Source organism: Cornus florida, unplaced genomic scaffold (genome assembly GCF_030987335.1).
Source record: "Cornus florida cultivar Cherokee Brave unplaced genomic scaffold, ASM3098733v1 CherokeeBrave_3.0.0_Hap2_Chr09, whole genome shotgun sequence".
Classification (NCBI taxonomy): domain Eukaryota; kingdom Viridiplantae; phylum Streptophyta; class Magnoliopsida; order Cornales; family Cornaceae; genus Cornus; species Cornus florida.
The window spans coordinates 87,629,109-87,648,869 of record NW_026775579.1 but is presented as its reverse complement, the minus strand read 5'-3'; the positions used below and the strand labels follow the sequence as shown (position 1 = coordinate 87,648,869).

Below are 19,761 nucleotides of genomic sequence, written 5' to 3'. Positions count from 1 at the left end.
TTATACATTAAAAAGATCCAGTGATACAATATTTACCTTAATTGAGGTATTTTCATTCACGACTTCATAGGGAATTCGAATAAGTTCTTATTTCTCGTCACTTTAAATTCAAATTATTTCAAATGAATGTAAAAATGACTTTTTTTTTAATGGTATTCACCGTATTTTGCAAGAAGAAGTTTATATAGCATAACCAAAATGTTTTGTTCATTCACATAATCCTAATAATCCTAATTATAAGGGAGTTAAACAAATTACAAAAACATTTATCTATTCCAATAAAAGTAAAGGGGATTAAAACCAAGTGTCTGACTTTTATTTCACCTCATACAGAGTACAAGAAGTAATTTATTCTAAATGTAACACTAGGCTACTCAAGGGTAAGGATGAACATTCAACAAAGGAAAAAAAAAATGATGTTCTTCAAAGTCTTACTCAGTAATATGCCCTACGTGACCTTCTATGTCTGCTCTCACAATGATTTGTTGTTCAAAGTCTTACTCAGTGATATGCCTTACGTGACCTTCTATGTCTGCTCTCACAATGATTTGCTGTCCCACTTGGAGAGGGACAATGTTATGCGTGCCAAGCATAACAGACATGAAGATCTCATTGCCATGGAGGGCACTGTTACCCATCATAAACCTTCATGATCCCACCCATGGTCAATGGCTACCCCAGGCCAACTATACCATGTCGGCCTCCAGCCTATGCCGCCTCAACTCCAAGTTGTCGACCATGAGGCAGTTGTTTCTTATCCTGCTCCAGCTGGGTTTACCAACCTAAAAATTTAAGATCAACATTAAAAAACAAAGAAAACAAAAACAAAAACAAAAAAGCAGTTAACCCCAAAGAGAAGGTCGAATCCCCATGGATCCGGGTGGTTGTTGTCATCCGGGTTGTTGTTGTCATTCGGGCCAATCACATTTGGATTCTGAACCGAGAACGGATTTGGATCTTGAACCGGTAGGTCATTCGGATTATCAGCACACTACTTATACGGTAGTATGATATGAAGCAAACCTGTCGCCCCTTAACTGCTATTCGAGACAACTTGAGTCGATACGGAGATAATAGTGATTATTACTTATAGTCGATACCAGATTTGTATTTACCGTATTTTGCAAGAAGAAGTTTATATAGCATAACTAAAAGGTTTTGTTGATCCACATAATCCTGATTATAAGGGGATAAAACTATAAGGGAGTAAAACAAATTACACGAACATTCATCTATTCTAAGAGAGTAGAGGGTATTAAAATCAGTGTCTGACTTTTATTTCTCTCATACAGAGTACAAGTGATTTATTCTAAATCTAACACTAGGCTATTCTTATGAAGAGAAATAAAACACTAAGTATGAACATTCAACACGGGAAAAAAAATCTACTTGGGAAGGATAGCGCTCATTATAGACATGAATACTACCTTCTCGTAAAAGCTTGGTCGACCAAGCTGAAAATTTAAGATTAACATTAAAAAACGAAGAAAAAGAAAACAAAAACAAAAACAAAAATCACTGCTACAACAGTAAGATGATTTATATAATTCAATTAGCTAGGCAAAAAAAACATACCTATTTTTTTTGCCCACTCCACCCATTCCCATCAACTCTCTTCTTTCATCAAATAGAAGTTATAAAAATAAAAATATATATATTTGTTTTGCTGTAATAAAATGTAGATTACGATGATTACTTGCAATGATTACCTCAAAATGGTTACTTTATATTGTAAAAAAAAAATTGTATAAAAAGATCATAAAAAATTTCACCAAGTAGGATTTAGTTTGCAAAACAAGAATTACAGAATACAGACTTTGATTAGTTGATTTAGAAAAAAATTTAAAACAAAACGCATACATACAAGTTAGCAGTTGCAGAGAGAGAGAGGTGGCAAGCTTGATAGTTGAGAGACAGCGGGCCAGCGGCTGAAGCTTGAGAACGGCGAACCCGAACAGGAACAGCTAGCGATGGAAACTGAAAGATACGGGTTTTGATTTTTTGAACAATCTGAAATGTTATGCCGATATGGGTTTTGATATAGGTAAAAGGTCTTGAACTTTTGATTCTTGCAGCAGATAGATAAACTGAAATATATGGGTTTTGAACTTATGATTCTCGTAGATTTTGTAGTTTGCAGTTGCAGAGAGAGAGAGAGTTGAGAACGAGTAGAGAGATGGAGGCGATTGGGGAGGCTGGAATGACTTGCCCTAAAAATATACATATGGGCGATTGGGGAGGCTAGAATGACTTGCCCTAAAAAGATACATATATTTTTCTGGTGGCCTATCATCCATGGGCCCATAAATTTTGAGGGCCCATTGTCGCTTTGGGTCAGGGTTAGTCATGGGCTTATTTGGCTTGGGCCTTTATTTTAGTATGGTGGCTGAGTTGACTTGGGTTTGATTGAATGGGCTTGATTTTGGGGTGGACTAATACTATTAATATATATATATATTAATGACTTGCCCTAAAAATATACATATGGGCAATTGGGGAGGCTGGAATGACTTGCCCTAAAAATATACATATATTTTTCTGGTGGCCTATCATCCATGGGCCTATAAATTTTGAGGCCCCATTGTCGCTTTGGGTCAGGGTTAGTCATGGGCTTATTTGGCTTGGGCCTTTATTTTAGTATGGTGGCTGAGTTGACTTGGGTTTGATTGAATGGGCTTGATTTTGGGGTGGACTAATACTATTAATATATATATATATATATATATATATATATTTTTTTTTTGGTCCAAAAATTAGTATAGTAAAAAAAAAATTTGTCCATCCTTACATCTACCCTTGCCAACCTAAAAAATTAAGATAAGCATTAAAAAAACGAAGAAAAAAATAAAAACAAAAACAAAAAAATAATATTCAGGACAATGCTTGGGTTCTCCATATAGGAGGATGAAATTCATCCTCCATCTGATGTGATTCAATGCCATTGGAACATGTGTCAGTCTGAAAAATAAAAAAAATTAAAAATGGGGATTACCCATTTTTTACGGGTTAAATCGTTTTTTTATTTTATTTTATTTATTTTATTTTTATTTTTTCTACAACATGATCATTTGTCTTCCTTTCTCTCTTCACGACAAAACAAATCTCTCTCCATCTCCATATCTAACCTCTATCTGAAACCTAGTTTTCACCTTGCATTACTTGCTGCCACCATTTTCCTCCACTACTTGTGGCTGCCGCCATTTTAAAACCCTAAGTGTGAGTCTCTAAACCATAAGTGTTTAGTCTTCAATAAGTGTAAAATCTTTATAATTTCACACAGAAAACTATAATAGAAAATTATATATATATATATATATATATATATAGATTTACTTTTAAAAACTTAAAAGTTTTAGTCAAGAATTCAGTGTGTATCTAATATATAATTGTTTTGTTTATTGCTTGGTTAACAGGTCTTTTTAAATTTTTTTATCTTTATTTTCATCACTTTCAATTCGATTGCTTATGGAATTTTATCAATGCATAGGGTAGTATGCCTAGCAATCCAATATTACATATAGACAATCATAAATACAAAAATTAATAGAATTCATGTAAAACATGATAATGGCAAAATAATAATAATAATAATTTTTTCTTCTATGATTTCTATAGAATTTTGATATATTTTTCTCTTTACTAAAAAGTGAATGATTATTTTGCTTTGGAGTTGAAAATAATTATTTATTTATGGAGTGAGTTTGGACAATGAATGATTATTATTTATTATTTTCTACAGAATTCTGAGTTTTTTGTTTTTTCTCTATGTTTAGTTAGTTGAGATTTGCATTGCTGTGAGACCAAGAGAATAAGAAGAAGAGAGAGAATTGTTTTGTGGTGGAGAGAGAAAGGAAGATAGAGGAAAGTCCGGTCCCGCATGTATCTTATTGTGATACCCCTCATCTTAGAGCCATGTGTGATCAAGTCCGAGCACAGATCTGAGGGATATCAGACAATTAAGTATATAAACAAGCATTTGAATACAAAAGATTTAAGAAATAAATAATTAAATAAGCTGAAAGAATTCTAAATAATAATCCTTAAAAGTTATAAAATCCAATACTGCCAAAACCTCCAATATTATTATAACTCGGGAATCCATCTAGTGGACCCCTAATAATATTCCAGCTAGAAAATAAATAACTGAACTAAAAAGGAAATCCAAAACTAAAACATAAGTAAAAGCCCTACGTAGTCGGAGGAATGAGTGACTGTCTCTGCTTAACACGATCAAGCTCTACGACTGGAACTGTCGAACATCTGAGAAAAATGATAATAGGTCAAGCCCACGAACAAGTTTTACTCTAACTACAATCCAAACTGAAACCCGATACGCAGATACATCCTAGATAACGCAACAATAATTATCTAGTCCATAGGTATATATATCAACACTAAGGGACTCTCACTGAACTACTAGGCGGTCTCAACCTGACTAGTAGGCAACATGCAAAATACACCTGAAGTGGGCATGAGTGCATAAACCTAACAGGGTATACCTCAAACCATCATAGTCAGCTATGCATCCCGATGCATATACGCTCCCTAACCATCGATCCTGAGACTCAAGTTCATATCGTGGTACCATAAATATATATTTATAATCCATCCACAACCAAAGTAGTGCCGCTCAACTGTTCGTTGCCTTGACACGATATATAAGTAGGATGCAACATTATTGTTAATCCATTCCCTTATTCCAGAGTAGGAAGGATTTAGTATTTTGAACTAATCCGTCCCTAGTATGCCACCGTCCCATATCGGTGCATACAATCCACAAAATCCATATAATTGACAGAACAAGGATAAATAGTTCATCAATCATCCTCAAAATAAGTATAATAAAAAATCTAATATGTATATGACCATATTATGCATCCAATACAAGATTTAAAAATCATGTTCCATTTATCTAAATTGCTAAAATAAGACTAAGCAATTAAATCATTTATATCCGTTAACATCATGTAAAATTATTTAAACTTTCATACTGTTCAATCCATTAGCATATAGATATAAATTATGTAATATGGGGTTTTTATATAACATGAAATAATATTTAGAATCCTCGTTAGTAATCCCAAAACAGTTCGGAAACCCCAACATATCCAAACAGTGCCTAAAACAACTTCCAGAATGCATCAAAACAAGAGAGTTTGCTCTCAAAAGTGGAGAGCAAGCTCCACCAAAGCCATGATATGGGCATTTGAGAAGCAAATCATGAAAACGTTCCCAAGTTTGATGGAATTGTTCTTCATTTTTCCATTTGAAAGTGCTTATGGCATCTCTCCTTAACTCCGTTTTTTGCATTGGATAAAATTTATTCATGAATTTTTTAACAAGTTCATCCCATGTTCTAATGGAGTTTGGAGGAAGAGAGTTGAACCATGAGGAAGCTTTATCATCTAAGGACAGATGAAATAGACGCAATTTGACACCTTCATCATCTAAATGCTAATTTTTGAAAGTACTGCAAATGGTTAGGAACTTCCCTAAATGGACATAAGGTTGTTCACTTTCAGATCCATGAAATTTAGGCAACATATTAATGATATGGGCTCTAATCTCAAATTGAGGTCCGACTGGAGGAAGAACAATACAATTGGGTGGATTGGCTGTGATAAGGGCAAAATAGTCATTCAAAGTTCTAGGAACAGGTAAGACAACCGGTTGTGTTGGTGGAACAAGTGGTGGAACTGGTTGAACAAGTGGATCCATTGGAGAATAATTGGATTTGGAAGAAAGTAAGAATGCTTTCTCCAAAGCAAAGATTGAAGGATTACTGGAACAACGGGTTAATCGTTTGTTAACTCTTAACCAGTTAGGCATACAAAACGGACACCAAAGAGCACACACATTTTTTTTATTATTAATATATATTTTTTTAAGGGAAAGCTCTTGAGAATTAGATCCTAAAAATGGGCTAGACACTGGAGTGCACACACAAACCACACAAATATTTTTGGCTTTTTAATCTTGAGCTTAAATTCAAGGATGAGGATTTTTTTTTTTTTTTTTTTTTTTTTAAGTAATTAAAGCTCCTATGAAAAAGCTCTTACTCTTTTCTAGAATAATTAAAGACTTACCAATTAAGGCCTGCCAACCAGACAACTAGGAAAGTTTCCAGGAAGTGTGGGGAGGACGAAGCCTGCTTAATGATGGTACGCCCACACCCTTAGACAAAACTTTCCTTAGACATTGTCGAGTTGGAAGGTACTCACTAGAGTGACCAAAAATTAATTATGTCCAAGAGGATCCTATGAGCTATGTGAAAAACCCTATGGCCAATGTCTACTTGATTTTAAAATTAAATTAAATTTGGCTCGGGTTTGACAAATGCAAGGATTTAATGATTTGTGTGGGCCACGGAAAACGGGGTGTTGAAATCCCGACCGTATCTTGTTTGTGTTTTGCCCTTAAGTACCTTATGCAAATGCTAATTAAAAGATGCACAAATAAGACACTAAAATAAAAATAAAAAGGGAGTGAGAGTGTGAAATTTTTTTTTTTAAAGATAAAGAAATACAAAAATAAAATAAAATAGAAGAAAATGTGAACCTAAGGTTACGACTAAGTTATTCTATCCTAAAATATGCATACAAAAGTTAATCACCTAAAAAACTAAGTTTTCTAAAAAAAAATGAAACCGCTAACGGAAGATTCGCGGTATAAAAATTTGAGGTACTTACTTGGAAGACAAAGTTATCGTTTGTCGTTTTTTCCACTTGTGCTCCAATGAGAATATCCAAGCTTTTGAATGTTCCAAAATAAGTCCCCAATTTGAATTGGCAATTTTTTTTTTTAACTGGTTTACAACAGAACCAGTTTAGATTCTTGTCCAGGTCCTGAACTAGGACAGTACTACACTTGTAGCCAAACAGAGACTATTTGCTTTTGATATAAAACTTGTGAGGATGAAACTTGTGGAAATAACTTGCATTAAATTAAACAAACTTTAAAGAAAATTACATAAAGAAATAAATTACAATTTTCTAACTCTATCCAACTCTACTTTGTTTGCCTATGAAGTGTGCCTTTTATCTTTTATAGTCAAAAGAAGACAACCCACTTGTAGGCTGTGATAATGATTTTTCCCAAACTGCTTCTTGATTTCCTCACGCCACCTTTCTGCCACTCACTTCAATGACCACTTCACGTATCAACCACTTCTTCACATTTACTTCATAACTTTTATTTCAACAACTTCTTCACTTTTTCTTTTCTTTTCTTCTTTCTCTCTTCTCTTTTCTTCTTTCTTCATGTGCACAACATTTCTCTTGTTGACTTTTGTTTTCTTTTTTTCTTTTCTTCTTTTTTTATTTCTCTCTTTTTCACTTATTTTTCATTTTCTGTTTATTTTTTTCTCATTCATGCATTAATACCTACAAAATACAAAACAAACATATAAAAATATTTAAATAATATAAAAGTCTAATTAAAACTTTATTTTGGTGCATAAAATAATAGGTTTTGTGTACTTATCATTGACCAACCTGAAAAATTAAAATAACTATTAAAGAACGAAGAAAAAAACAAAAAAAAAACAAAAATAATATTTATACCCCAAATATATGGTCCCATCCCATGGGTCATCACGCGGGTCGTCCTCCGAGTCGGCGCCATCATCGTCGTCGCCATCATATCCTTCATTGTCATCCGTGCCCATGCCATCATCATCGTCATCCGGCTTGGCACCGTCTGGTAGATCACTCAGGCCGACCGCATCTAGATTATCAGCACACTATCTCATAGCATGAAATATCGTTGAGTTATCATATCTGCCAACATAGCATCATTACTTATAAGGTATGATGTGAAGCAAATCTGGCGGGCTTTAAGTTTTAATCCAGAGAAATCAAGTCGATATGGAGCAACCACTGAGTCCACAATTTGAAAATGACAAACATATAATTTCACTGGGCTCAATGCTGGGCAAATTGGCAAATTTAAAATTAAAGCCTAACCCACACTTCATAATACTTGCATTACTAGAACATATTATATCACAGGGCTCTAGGCTAGGCAAATTTATAATTAAAGCCAGCCCACACTTCATAATACTTGCATTACTAGAATATATAATATCACTGGCCTCTGGGCTAGGCAAATTTATAACTGAAGCCCAGCCCACAATTCATAATACTAATGCCGAACTGAGAAAGTAAGAAAATTAACCTCTGTAAAAACGCGTTGTTGATTCAGAAATTAAACAACATAATTCGCGGTTAAAATGGGAGGGGATGTGGTTCTCACCTGAATCAACTAGACCCACTACATCAATTAGTGAAGTCATCTTTATCACACTTCCTACATTCAATGTCTTCATTAAATCAATTGTCCTCATTCTTAAGTAGTCTACTTACTCTAATAACACATGATAGGTTCATCATTTTGGAGATTATTAGCCACATCTGCTTTTAACCTATTCTGAGTTCAAGGTTGTCCATTAGCAGACAATTGTTTCTGATCGGGCTCCAACTGGTCGACCAACCTGAAAATTGAGATAAGCCTTACAAAACGAAGAAAAAAACAAAAACCAAAAATAATATTTATACCCCCAATAGATGGTCCCATCCTATGGGTTGTCACCCGGGTCATTCTTCGGGTTGGCGCTATCATCGCCGTCACCATCATCTCCTTCATTGTCATCCGGGCCCGTGCCATCATCGTTGTCACTTGGCTCAGCACCATCTGGTAGATCACCTGGGCCTACCATATCTGAATTATTAGCACACTATCTCAGAGCATGAAATATCGTTGCGTTAGATATCTGCCAACATAGTATCATTACTTATAAGGTATGATGTGAAGCAAACCTGGTGGGCTTTAAGTTCAATTACAGAGAAATCAAATCGATATGGAGTAACTACTGAGTCCATAATTTGGAAATGATAAACATATAATTTTACTAGGCTCTGTGCTGGGCAAGTTGACAAATTTAAAATTAAAGCTTAATCCACATTTCATAATACTTGCATTACTATAACATATAAAATCACTGGGCTCTGTGCTGGGCAAATTGACGGATTTATAATTAAAGCCTAGCCCACACTTCATAATACTTGCATTACTAGAACATATAATATCACTGGGCTCTGGGCTGGTCAAATTTATAAGAGAAGCCCAGCCCACAGTTTAAAATACTAATGCCAAACTGAGTGAGTAGAAAAACAGTTGAACACTCCCTTGCTTACACCCAAGCTCTTCAACCAGTCCTTTTAGCCACAAAATTTTTTTTGCCGCTTTCATTGCTGCCATATACTCTGCTTCTGTTATGGATAACACCACTATAGATTGTAACACCTTTCTCCAGCATATCGGTTCACCTGCGAATGTGAATACATAGTCTATCGTAGACTTTCTCGTGTTAAGGTCACCACCATAATTTGAATCTATATATCTAACAACGTATTCTGAAGCTCCATTCTGGGTAAACACAATACCATAATCAACTGTACCAGTAAGGTATCGGAAAATCCATTTTACGGCATTCCAATGCTCTTTTCCCGGATTTGCCATATATCTAATTATTGCACTGACTGCATGTGAGATATCCGGCCTTATATAAACCTGATGAAAATTGATGATGCAAATCCATCCATGATGTAGTTAATTCACCCACGTTTTTAGTGTCCTAGTTTAGTGGGTTTAGTGTTTGGTTGTTAACTGCAGAATAGGAAGTGGAGATAGTTGTTCCTATTTTTATGTTTATCTTTCAGCATGTTCTAAGAAAGTGGGGATGGCCACTACATGTGTTTTATCTATAAATTAACATATGTCGATGCAATGTAATAGTGTGGGTTTTTAGAATCTCTGTTTTTTCAGAAATAATATTTCAATTTCAGTCCTTTTTTTGGCTTCCAAAACAGAGCAAGTTGGTTCTCCTCTTTTTAATTTCCAACATTTTTGGTATCAGAGCGCCGGGTTCTTTCGTGTTGGGCGTGTTGATGTTTTTGAAGAATTGTTGCAGCAGCAAAATTCAAGGAGAGGTATTTTCTTTAGCAAATTCAAGGAGAGGTATTTTCTTGTATTGAGTAATTCATCATGTCAACTGGTATGAATACTCTTAATCTCTCACAATCTTTAATCCCTATTTTTACTGGAGAAAATTATGAATTTTGGAGCATTAAGATGAGGACCTTTTTTATTTCACAAGATCTTTGGGATCTAGTTGAATCTGGCTATGCAGATATTGAGAGCTCTAAGGCTGCTGAGAAGGCAACCGATTTGAAGTCAACTGAGTTGAAAGAGCTTCGTAAAAAGGATGCGAAAGCTTTATTTGTTTTGCAGCAGGCTGTGAAAGATACAATCTTTCCTCGCATCTCAAATGCCACAAAATCAAAGGAAGGTTGGACTATTTTGAAGGATGAATTTCATGGAGACAACAAGATAACCATTGTGAAACTCCAGACCTTCCGTAGAGAGTTTGAGACTCTTCTCATGAAAGGTAGTGAATCTGTGCAAGATTTCTTTTCTAGAGTTTCTGTTATTGTAAATCAAATGAAAGCATTTGGTGAGGAAATTTTTGATCAGAAAATTGTAGAAAAGATTTTAAGAAGTCTCCCTTCAAAATTTGATCATGTAGTCACTGCTATTGAGGAGTCTAAAGATTTAACAGTTTACTCTCTTAGTGAACTAATGGGTTCTCTTCTAGCTCATGAAGAAAGAATTAATAGATCATCACAGAAAAATATTGAGCAGTCATTTTAGGCCAAGGTGGAGATTTCTAACAGAGAGAAAAGTGTTGAAGGCACTTCCACGGATCAGAAAATTGCAGGACGAGGCCGAGGAAGAGGAGGCTATCGTGGTCATGGAAGAGGACGTGGCAGATCTGGTATGGGTCGTCAAATTGGTGATAGAGACAACCATCACAGTGATAAAGAGAATTACAGACAGAATTATAAAGGAAAGCAATGCTATTACTGTAAGAAATTTGGCCATACTAAAGCTTATTGTTGGGAAAAGGAAAAACAACAAGCTAATTTTACTGAATCGAAGGAAGAAGTAAGTAATTTGTTTCTTACTTGTTTAAATTCCAATGAAAACAAAAATGATATATGGTTGTTAGATAATGGTTGTAGTAACCATATGACAGGAGAAAGAAGTCTTTTCCGTACTCTTGATGAATCAGTAAAGTTGCAAGTTCGACTTGGTGATGATAAACAAGTTCAAATTGAAGGCAAGGGAACCATTGTGGTTAAGAGCAAGACAGGTATTGAAAGATCAATTAATGATGTTTTCTATATTCCTGGTTTAGCTTATAATCTGTTGAGTGTTGGACAATTGGCTCAAAAGGGATATACTTTCTTATTTCATGATGATATATGTGAAATTAAAAAGGGGAAATCTGATTTGGCTCTTATTAAAGTTTACATGACTAAGAATAAGATGTTTCCTCTGGATCTTTCATGTTTTGATGATTGTGCACTGGTTGCCAATGTTAATGATGGGTCGAGGCTTTGGCATTTGCGTTATAGACATTTGCATTTTAATGGGCTGAAATTGTTGAGTCAGAAAAAGATGGTGTCTGGTCTGCCTTCTATTATTTGTATTGATGATATTTGCGAAAGTTGTATTTATGGGAAGCAGCATCGCTTACCATTTCCAGTTGGAAAATCTTTGAGAGCAAAGATGCCTCTAGAACTCGTTCATGCAGATATTTGTGGCCCAACAAATACTCCATCCTTAAACAATAGTAGATATTTCTTGTTGTTTACTGATGATTATACTCGCATGAGTTGGGTTTACTTTCTTACTTACAAATCAGAAGCTGTTGAGAAATTTCAGGAATTTAAAGCTTTTGCAAAACAAGAAAGTGGGCATGTTTTAAAAACTCTTCGAACTGACAGAGGGGGAGAATTCCTATCAAATCAGTTTGAGTCTTTTTGCAAGCTAAATGGCATCCGAAGGCAACTGACGGTAAGAAGAACTCCTGAACAGAATGGGGTCGCCGAAAGAAAGAATAGGACAGTTGTGGAAATGGCTAGAAGTATGTTAAGTGAAAAGCGGCTTCCAAATGATTTTTGGGCAGAAGCAGTGGCAACTTCAGTCTTCCTCCTTAATATATCTCCAACAAAGGCGGTGCGTAATATAACTCCATATGAAGCTTGGTGGAAACGAAAGCCCGATGTAAGTCGTTTAAAAGTTTTTGGTAGTATTGCTTATTCTTTGATCGACTCAAATGACCGTACCAAGCTTGATAGGAAAAGTGAGAAATGTATCTTTGTTGGGTATAGTGATGAAACCAAGGGCTATCGGTTGTATAATCCGGAAACTAAGAAACTAATTATTCGCAGAGATGTTGTTTTTGATGAAAATAGTTTCTGGAATTGGGAGAGTGAAAAAAATCAAATTGTGCCATTTGTTGAAGATGAAGCTGAGCTGATACAGAGTATAGAGAAAGTAACGACTCCAAAATCCTTTCCATCATCAAGTTCTTCGGGGAGCACTCCTTCAAGGGATCTAAGTAGTGAAGACAATAGCCACATGAATCCTACTTTTGATACTGATACACTTCCACGTAAGTTTCGGTCTTTGAAAGAAATTTATGAGTCATGCACTTTTGCTCTTATAATTTCAAAACCTATGAGTTATGAGGAGGCACAAGGAATACAAGAGTGGGAAAATTCTATGCAAGAAGAAATGGCAGCAATTGAAAAAAATAAAACATGGGAGCTAGTTGACTTGCCAGCTGAGAATGATGCAATTGGTGTGAAATGGGTCTACAGAGTGAAGTACAATTCAGATGGTACTGTGCAAAGATTCAAGGCAAGGCTCGTTGCGAAAGGGTATGTGCAACAGTATGGTATAGACTTCTTTGACACTTTTTCCCCAGTTGCTAGATTTGAAACTATCAGAATGATTTTAAATTTAGCAGCTCAATTGAAATGGCAAGTATTTCAGTTTGATGTTAAATCTGCTTTTTTAAATGGGTATTTAGAAGAAGATGTGTATGTTGAACAACCACAGGGATTTGTCATAAAAGGAAAGGGGGAGAAAGTCTACAAATTAAAAAAGGCTTTATATGGATTAAAGCAAGCTCCACGAGCGTGGTACAGTAGACTTGATTCATATCTTCGTCAAAACGGGTTTCATCGAAGTGATAGTGCGCCTACTTTGTATGTGAAGGCAAAAGGTAATGATATTCTCATTGCATGTGTATATGTGGATGATATTATATACACTGGATCTTTTAACTTCTTCATTAAAGAATTTAGGGAGAGTATGATGCAAGAGTTTGAAATGCCTGATTTGGGATTATTGCATTTTTTTCTTGGTCTTCAAGTTCAACAAACTAATGACAGTATTTTTATCTCTCAAGAAAAATATGCATTAGATTTGCTCAAGAAATTTAATATGTCAAATTGCAAGATTTTTTCTACTCCCATGAATACAGGTGAGAAGTTATCAATGAATGATGGGACTCCAAAGGCTGATCAAAAGGTTTTTAGAAGCATGGTTGGAGGATTGTTGTATTTGACTCATTCTAGACTGGATATCATGTTTCCAGTGAGTTAAATCTCAAGGTTTATGCATAATCCTTCTGCACATCATCTTGGAGCAGTAAAACGGATTCTTCGCTATGTTCGGGCAACAAGTAATTTTAGGATTTGGTATAAACCAGTTCCTAATTTTAAATTGCTTGGTTTTACTGACAGTGATTGGGCTAGTTTTACAGATGACAGGAAAAGCACAAGCGGTTTTGTTTTCAATCTTGGTTCAGGAGCTGTGTCTTGGGTTTCAAAGAAACAAGCAACAGTTGCATTATCATCTTCAGAAGTAGAGTATTATGCAGCTTCATTAGCTGCTTGTCAAGCTATTTGGATGCGAAGAATTTTGGAAGACTTACATCAATGTCAGAGAGAGGAGACAAAGATCTATTGTGATAACCAGGCTACAATTGCAATGACAAAGAATCCAGTTTTTCATGGAAGAACAAAGCACATTGAAATTCGTCACCATTTCATTCGAGATGTTGTTGCGAAAGGAATAATTATGATGAAGTATTGTTCAACCAATGATCAAGTTGCAGATGGGTTCACCAAAGCACTGTCTTATCTGAAATTTGTTAAATTCAGATTTTCTCTCGGTGTTTCCAGTTTTGCATCAAGGGGGAGTGATGAAAATTGATGATGCAAATCCATCCATGATGTAGTTAATTCACCCACGTTTTTAGTGTCCTAGTTTAGTGGGTTTAGTGTTTGGTTGTTAACTGCAGAATAGGAAGTGGAGATAGTTGTTCCTATTTTTATATTTATCTTTCAGCATGTTCTAAGAAAGTGGGGATGGTCACTACATGTGTTTTATCTATAAATTAACATATGTCGATGCAATGTAATAGTGTGGGTTTTTAGAATCTCTTCTTTTTCAGAAATAATATTTCAATTTCAGTCCTTTTTTTGGCTTCCAAAACAGAGCAAGTTGGTTCTCCTCTTTTTAATTTCCAACAAAACTATCGCGTAGATGAGACATCCCACGGCATTTGCATATGGCACTCGAGACATGTACTCCATATTTTCTTTTGTTTTCGAGCATAACTGTGATGATAACCGAAAGTGAGCTCCTAATGGTGTGTTAATAAGTTTGGCCATGAGAATGCTAAACCTCTCCAATACTTTCTTCACGTATTTTTTTTTTGAGTCAACCACAGTTTCCCTGCCCGACGATCTCTATAGATCTCCATACCAAGGATCTTTTTAGCTTTCCCCAGATCATTCATTTCGAATTCTTTACTCAATAATGTCTTCAACTCATTAATGACTGACTTACTCTTGGCAGCTATTAATATGTCGTCAATATATAGAGTAAGTATCACGAAAGAACCATCGGTCGCTTTCTTGAAATAAACATTACAGTCATGCTCACATCTTGTGTACCCATGCGTCACCATACATATTGAATCAAAACTTTTGTACCGTTGCCGAGGAGACTATTTTAGTCCATACAGTTGACTTTTTCAACTTACATACGCAATCTTCTTTCCTTGGTTGCTTAAATCCTTCAGGCTATTCCATGTATATTCTTCTTCCAAGTCTCCATGGAGGAATGTTGTCTTGACATCTGGCTGTTCCAACTCTATGCTGTACATTGCCGCTAAAACCAATATCACTCGAATGGAGGTGTGTTTCACTATTGGAAAAAAGTTTTCATTATAATTTATTCCTTCTCTTTGTGAATAACCCTTCACAACCAATTTGGCCTTGAACTTCTCGCCTTCTTTTTCTGATAGAAGGATGCTAATCACAGTCGTTCCTGCGACTGTAGAATCTCAGTCGCTAGTTGAGGGATTGACGTATGTATTTTCTTTCCCAATAATTAATTACAGTTTTTCTGCTAACTTCTTTTTGGGTATCTCATTATATATAATTACTATACTAGCCTCCTAATTAAGAAACTTAAATCTCCACAGTTCCATCTCACTTTAAAATTTTATTTTTTACAAAATTCCAATAATTAATTACTATTTTTATACTAAATTCCTTTTGGGTCTCTCATTATATATAATTACTATACTAGACTCCAGAAACCAGTGAAAAAGTATTATAATTTGGTTCTCTCTCTAAAATTATCTGATTTTTTTCAAATCCCTATTCTTTGTTTCTAAGTATTCGATTGTTTTTCAAATAAAAAAAATAAAATGAGATGAAAACAAAAAGTATAATCTGAAAAAAAAAATCTGAAAAATAATTTTTTATTTTAAGATAATTTTTTATTTTTATTTTTTTAATCTGAAAAATCAGAGCAATACTTCGAATACCAATAATACAAATCTGAAAAAAATTTAGATTTGAACTTCAAACATTAAGATATGAACTTTTGTATAAAGAAAATTTTAGTGTTGGAACTTCAAACATTTAGATATGAAAATTTGTAAAAAATAAAATTTTAAAGTGAGATGGAACCGTGGAAGTTTCAGATTAAAAAAATAAAAAAATCATTTAAAAAAGTACTATCAGATCCATATTCTCTGTTTCGAAGTATTCGGTTGTTTTTCAAATAAAAAAAAAATAAAAGTCAGATAAAAAAAAAAGTATAATCTGAAAAAAAATTTATAGTACTTTTTTCTTTTTATTTTATGATAAATTTTTTATTTTATTTTTTTAATCTGAAAAATAAGAGCAATACTTCGAATACAAAGAATACGGATCTGAAAAAATTCAGATTTGAACTTCAAACATTTAGATATGTACTTTTGTAAAAAAGAAAATTTTAGTGTTGGAACTTCAAACATTTAGATATGAAATTTTGTAAAAAATAAAATTTTAAAGAGATGGAATTGTGGGGGTTTATGAAGTTTCTCAGTTAGGAGGTTAGTATAATAATTATATATAATGAAAGACCTAAAAGTAAGTTAGCAGAAAAATAATAATTAATTATTAAAAAAGAAAACATACGCAGCGACTGAGATTTTAAGTCGTGAGACCACTGTGATTAGTATCCCTCTTTCGCATAATGCTTCCTATTTCCGGATAATGCCAATTGCCTTTTTCCCGTTTAGAAGTTTTAACAACTCCCAAGTTTAGTTCTTCCGTAGTGATTTAATTTCTTCTGACATAGCTTCCACCCACTTGTCTTTGTCATTATTGCTAAGTTTGTCGTGGAAGGATAATGGCTCTCCATGACCGGTAACCAATGCAAACGAGACCATATCCTCGAAACCTACCTCACTGGTTCCTTGTGAACACGTTTCTCACTACCTTTTGCAATGGTACAAGGCTCTACCTGGTGTTGTTGTGAATCTTTAATCTGATGATCGTCATTGCTTTTTGTAGGTGGTTTTTGGACTTCCACCTTTGTCTTTCTTTCATTTTAGTCTTTGTCTGATGGTACCTGCTACCTAGCATGTATGTTTCATCAAATACAACATCTCTGCTAATAACTTTTTTCTTTGCAACTGGATTCTAAAGCTTATATCCTTTCACACTTCCTTCAAATCCAAGAAATATGCACTTTCTTGAATTTGCATCGAGTTTGAACCGTTGTCCACTTTGTACGTGAACCTGAGCTGGACACCCAAATATTTTCAGAATGGAATAATTGACTGGCTTTCCGTTCAAAACTTCCTCCGAGATCTTGCACTCTATTGCTGTTGATGGAGATCGATTAACCAAGAAGCACGCGTGTTTACGGCTTCGGCCCATAAAGGTTTAGGCAAACCTTCCTTTAAATCTCATGCACCTTGTCTTCTCCAACAGAGTCCTGTTCATTCGTTCTGCCACGCCATTTTGTTGCGGAGAACCCGTTATAGAATAATGACGAGTAATGCCTTCTCGCCTACACAACTCTTTAAACTTTCTGTCTCGATACTCTTTTCCGTTGTAAGTCCCAAGCCACTGTTGAAATATATTGAACACCGCGGACTTGTGCTTCATGAAGTGGACCCAGACTTTTCTATAAAAGTCATCGATAAAGGTCACAAAATACCTGCTTGCTCCACCTTGTGAAAAAAAATTTGGGATGCCCCAAACATCTGAATGCATATAATCTAATATGCCTTTACTGGTGCGTGACCCCATCTTGAATCTAACTCGACACTGCTTCCCGTACACGCAATATTTGTAGCATTCCAATTTGCATGACTTTATCCCATTCAGAAAGTTTTGTTTGTGTAGCTCCATTATGCCTCGCTTATTCATATGCCCAAGACCTATATGCCACATATTTGTTTCATCTGTTCTAGATTCTACAGTTATCACAGCTGCTCCACCTATAACTATGTTTCCTACCAGTTTGTATAGGTTCCTAACCTTTTGGCCTTTCATGATAACCAAGGCTCATTTGCTGATTTTCATTGCTTCTTCCTTCATGGAATAACTACACCCGAGAGAGTCTAATGTGCCCAATGAAATCAAATTTTTCTTCAAGTTAGGAACATGTCTGACATCTCCCAAAGTTCTCACGATATCGTCAAACATCCTGATCTTCACCGTGCCTTTTCCAATGGTATTACATGCGGCATCATTCCCCATCAAAACAATACCTCCATTACATGATTGGTAAGTATCGAACCAATCTCTGTTTGGACACATGTGACAGGAGCACCCTGAATCTAAAATCCAGGAATCTGCAAAATTCATTATTTCCGAGGACACTGTTAGTAAATCTCCTTCACTTTCGGGATTCTCGGCATCTACACTTGTTGAGACTGAAGGTCGCTTTATTGTCTTTTTTTTGTTTCCTCCATTTCTTTCTTTAGCTTTCGACAGTCTCTCTTACAATGACCCTCCTTTTGGTAGTGGTAGTATTTCACCTCGCGTTTTTCCGTACGCGACTTTGATCTGGACCTGTTCCTGTTGGAACCTTTTTCCTTACCTTTGCTTCTCCATCAATTTGGTGTGGCAACCAGTTCCTCTTCTTGGGACTCTTCCCCATTTGGCTTATTTATTTTCTCATTCGCTAGAAGAGCGATGTCACCCCTGTCAGCACCAGAGTGTCCTTCCCGAAAAACAAAGTTGTCACTAAGCTATCGTAAGATGGGGTTAATGAAGCTAATAGAAATGACTTCAACGTTTAATAAATGACTAACCAGTCCATTAAAGACATTGAGATGCTTTAAAAAACTCGAACCCTTCCCCATCTGAAGCCCATAGAGTTGTTTATTGAGATATAGCTTATTTGTTAGGGATTTCGCCATATACAAGCTTTTGAGTTTCTTCCATATCTTTGCTGTCGTTTCTTCGTCAATCACGTACGTTGTATGCGACCTCATCTGAAAGGTTGAGCCGGATGGCACTGCCTGCTTTCTCGTCCAGTTCTTGCCAATCTTTTTCGCTCAATTTTTTTGGCTTCTTTGTCTTTCCTTGTAGTACTTGTGCTGTCCCTGTTACACTAGAATATCCTTCATTCTCCGTTGCCATAAAGAGAAGTTGTTTTATCCATTAAACTTCTCGACCTCGTACTTCATGCTTGCCACCTGTGAGATTTTATTTTTTATTTTTTAAAAAAATCCTATGATGAACAGTACTTTTTTCAACAACCTCCTCCAAAGCTCTGATACCAATTTGTTGGGATTTAGACACCGTCTTGTGTTGACAAAACCTTCAAGATCTTGTGAGAATAAATGACAACACAGACAAACAAGAAAGACACAATATTTGAGGAGATCAAATTCAATATATGAATAACAAGGTGTTTACACGAGCACTCTCTCACTCACAAAGATGTTTTCACCTCTTTAAGAGAAGTACACCCAATACCCAGCTAAACCCACTGGAATTTTATAAATCCTATCTTGATCTTCTCTCAACTCTTGAATGAGTTTTTGTGTTGTTTCCTCTGGTCTTCAATGGGAGACCGATGTTACCTTTTTATAGTTATGTTCACCGTCTTAGAGGATGCTTCCAGTAACTACATCTGCTGGAATTTTGTCCGGTTATCTTGACCACACATTTGACCATGTTTCCTTAGGCTTCAATTGTTGATTTTTCTTTGCCAACATATATGAGAGAAAGTTGTGGAGCTTTCTAGAGATAGAAAGATAGTCTATAATTCACTACCATATTCCTTTATAGAATTTAGCCACTGCTATAATAGATCAAGAAATTGATTTCTTAACCCGGAAACGAAAATGATGGAAAATAGCTCTTTACGTGAAATAGTAAGGGTTTTAGAGTTTTAAACGATGATGTGCATTTTTTATTAACTAAGCATCATGTCAGCGCGCCATATCAGTCGCCACTATATTCAAGACATATACTTAAAAATTTATTTGAGACATGTAGTAGTCCTCGTCCTTTCTTTGTTATAATTGAATACCACGAT

At 35.3% G+C, this 19,761-nt stretch overlaps 1 long non-coding RNA gene across 1 annotated transcript; it reads right to left on the bottom strand.

Moving 5' to 3' along the window:
* Positions 1-747: 747 nt before the first annotated feature.
* Positions 748-2,221, bottom strand: LOC132274916 (uncharacterized). Its single transcript, XR_009470560.1, has 2 exons — positions 1,865-2,221; positions 748-782 (listed from the first exon to the last, which is right to left on the bottom strand). It is a non-coding gene; the product is annotated as an uncharacterized LOC132274916 (long non-coding RNA).
* Positions 2,222-19,761: the final 17,540 nt, after the last annotated feature.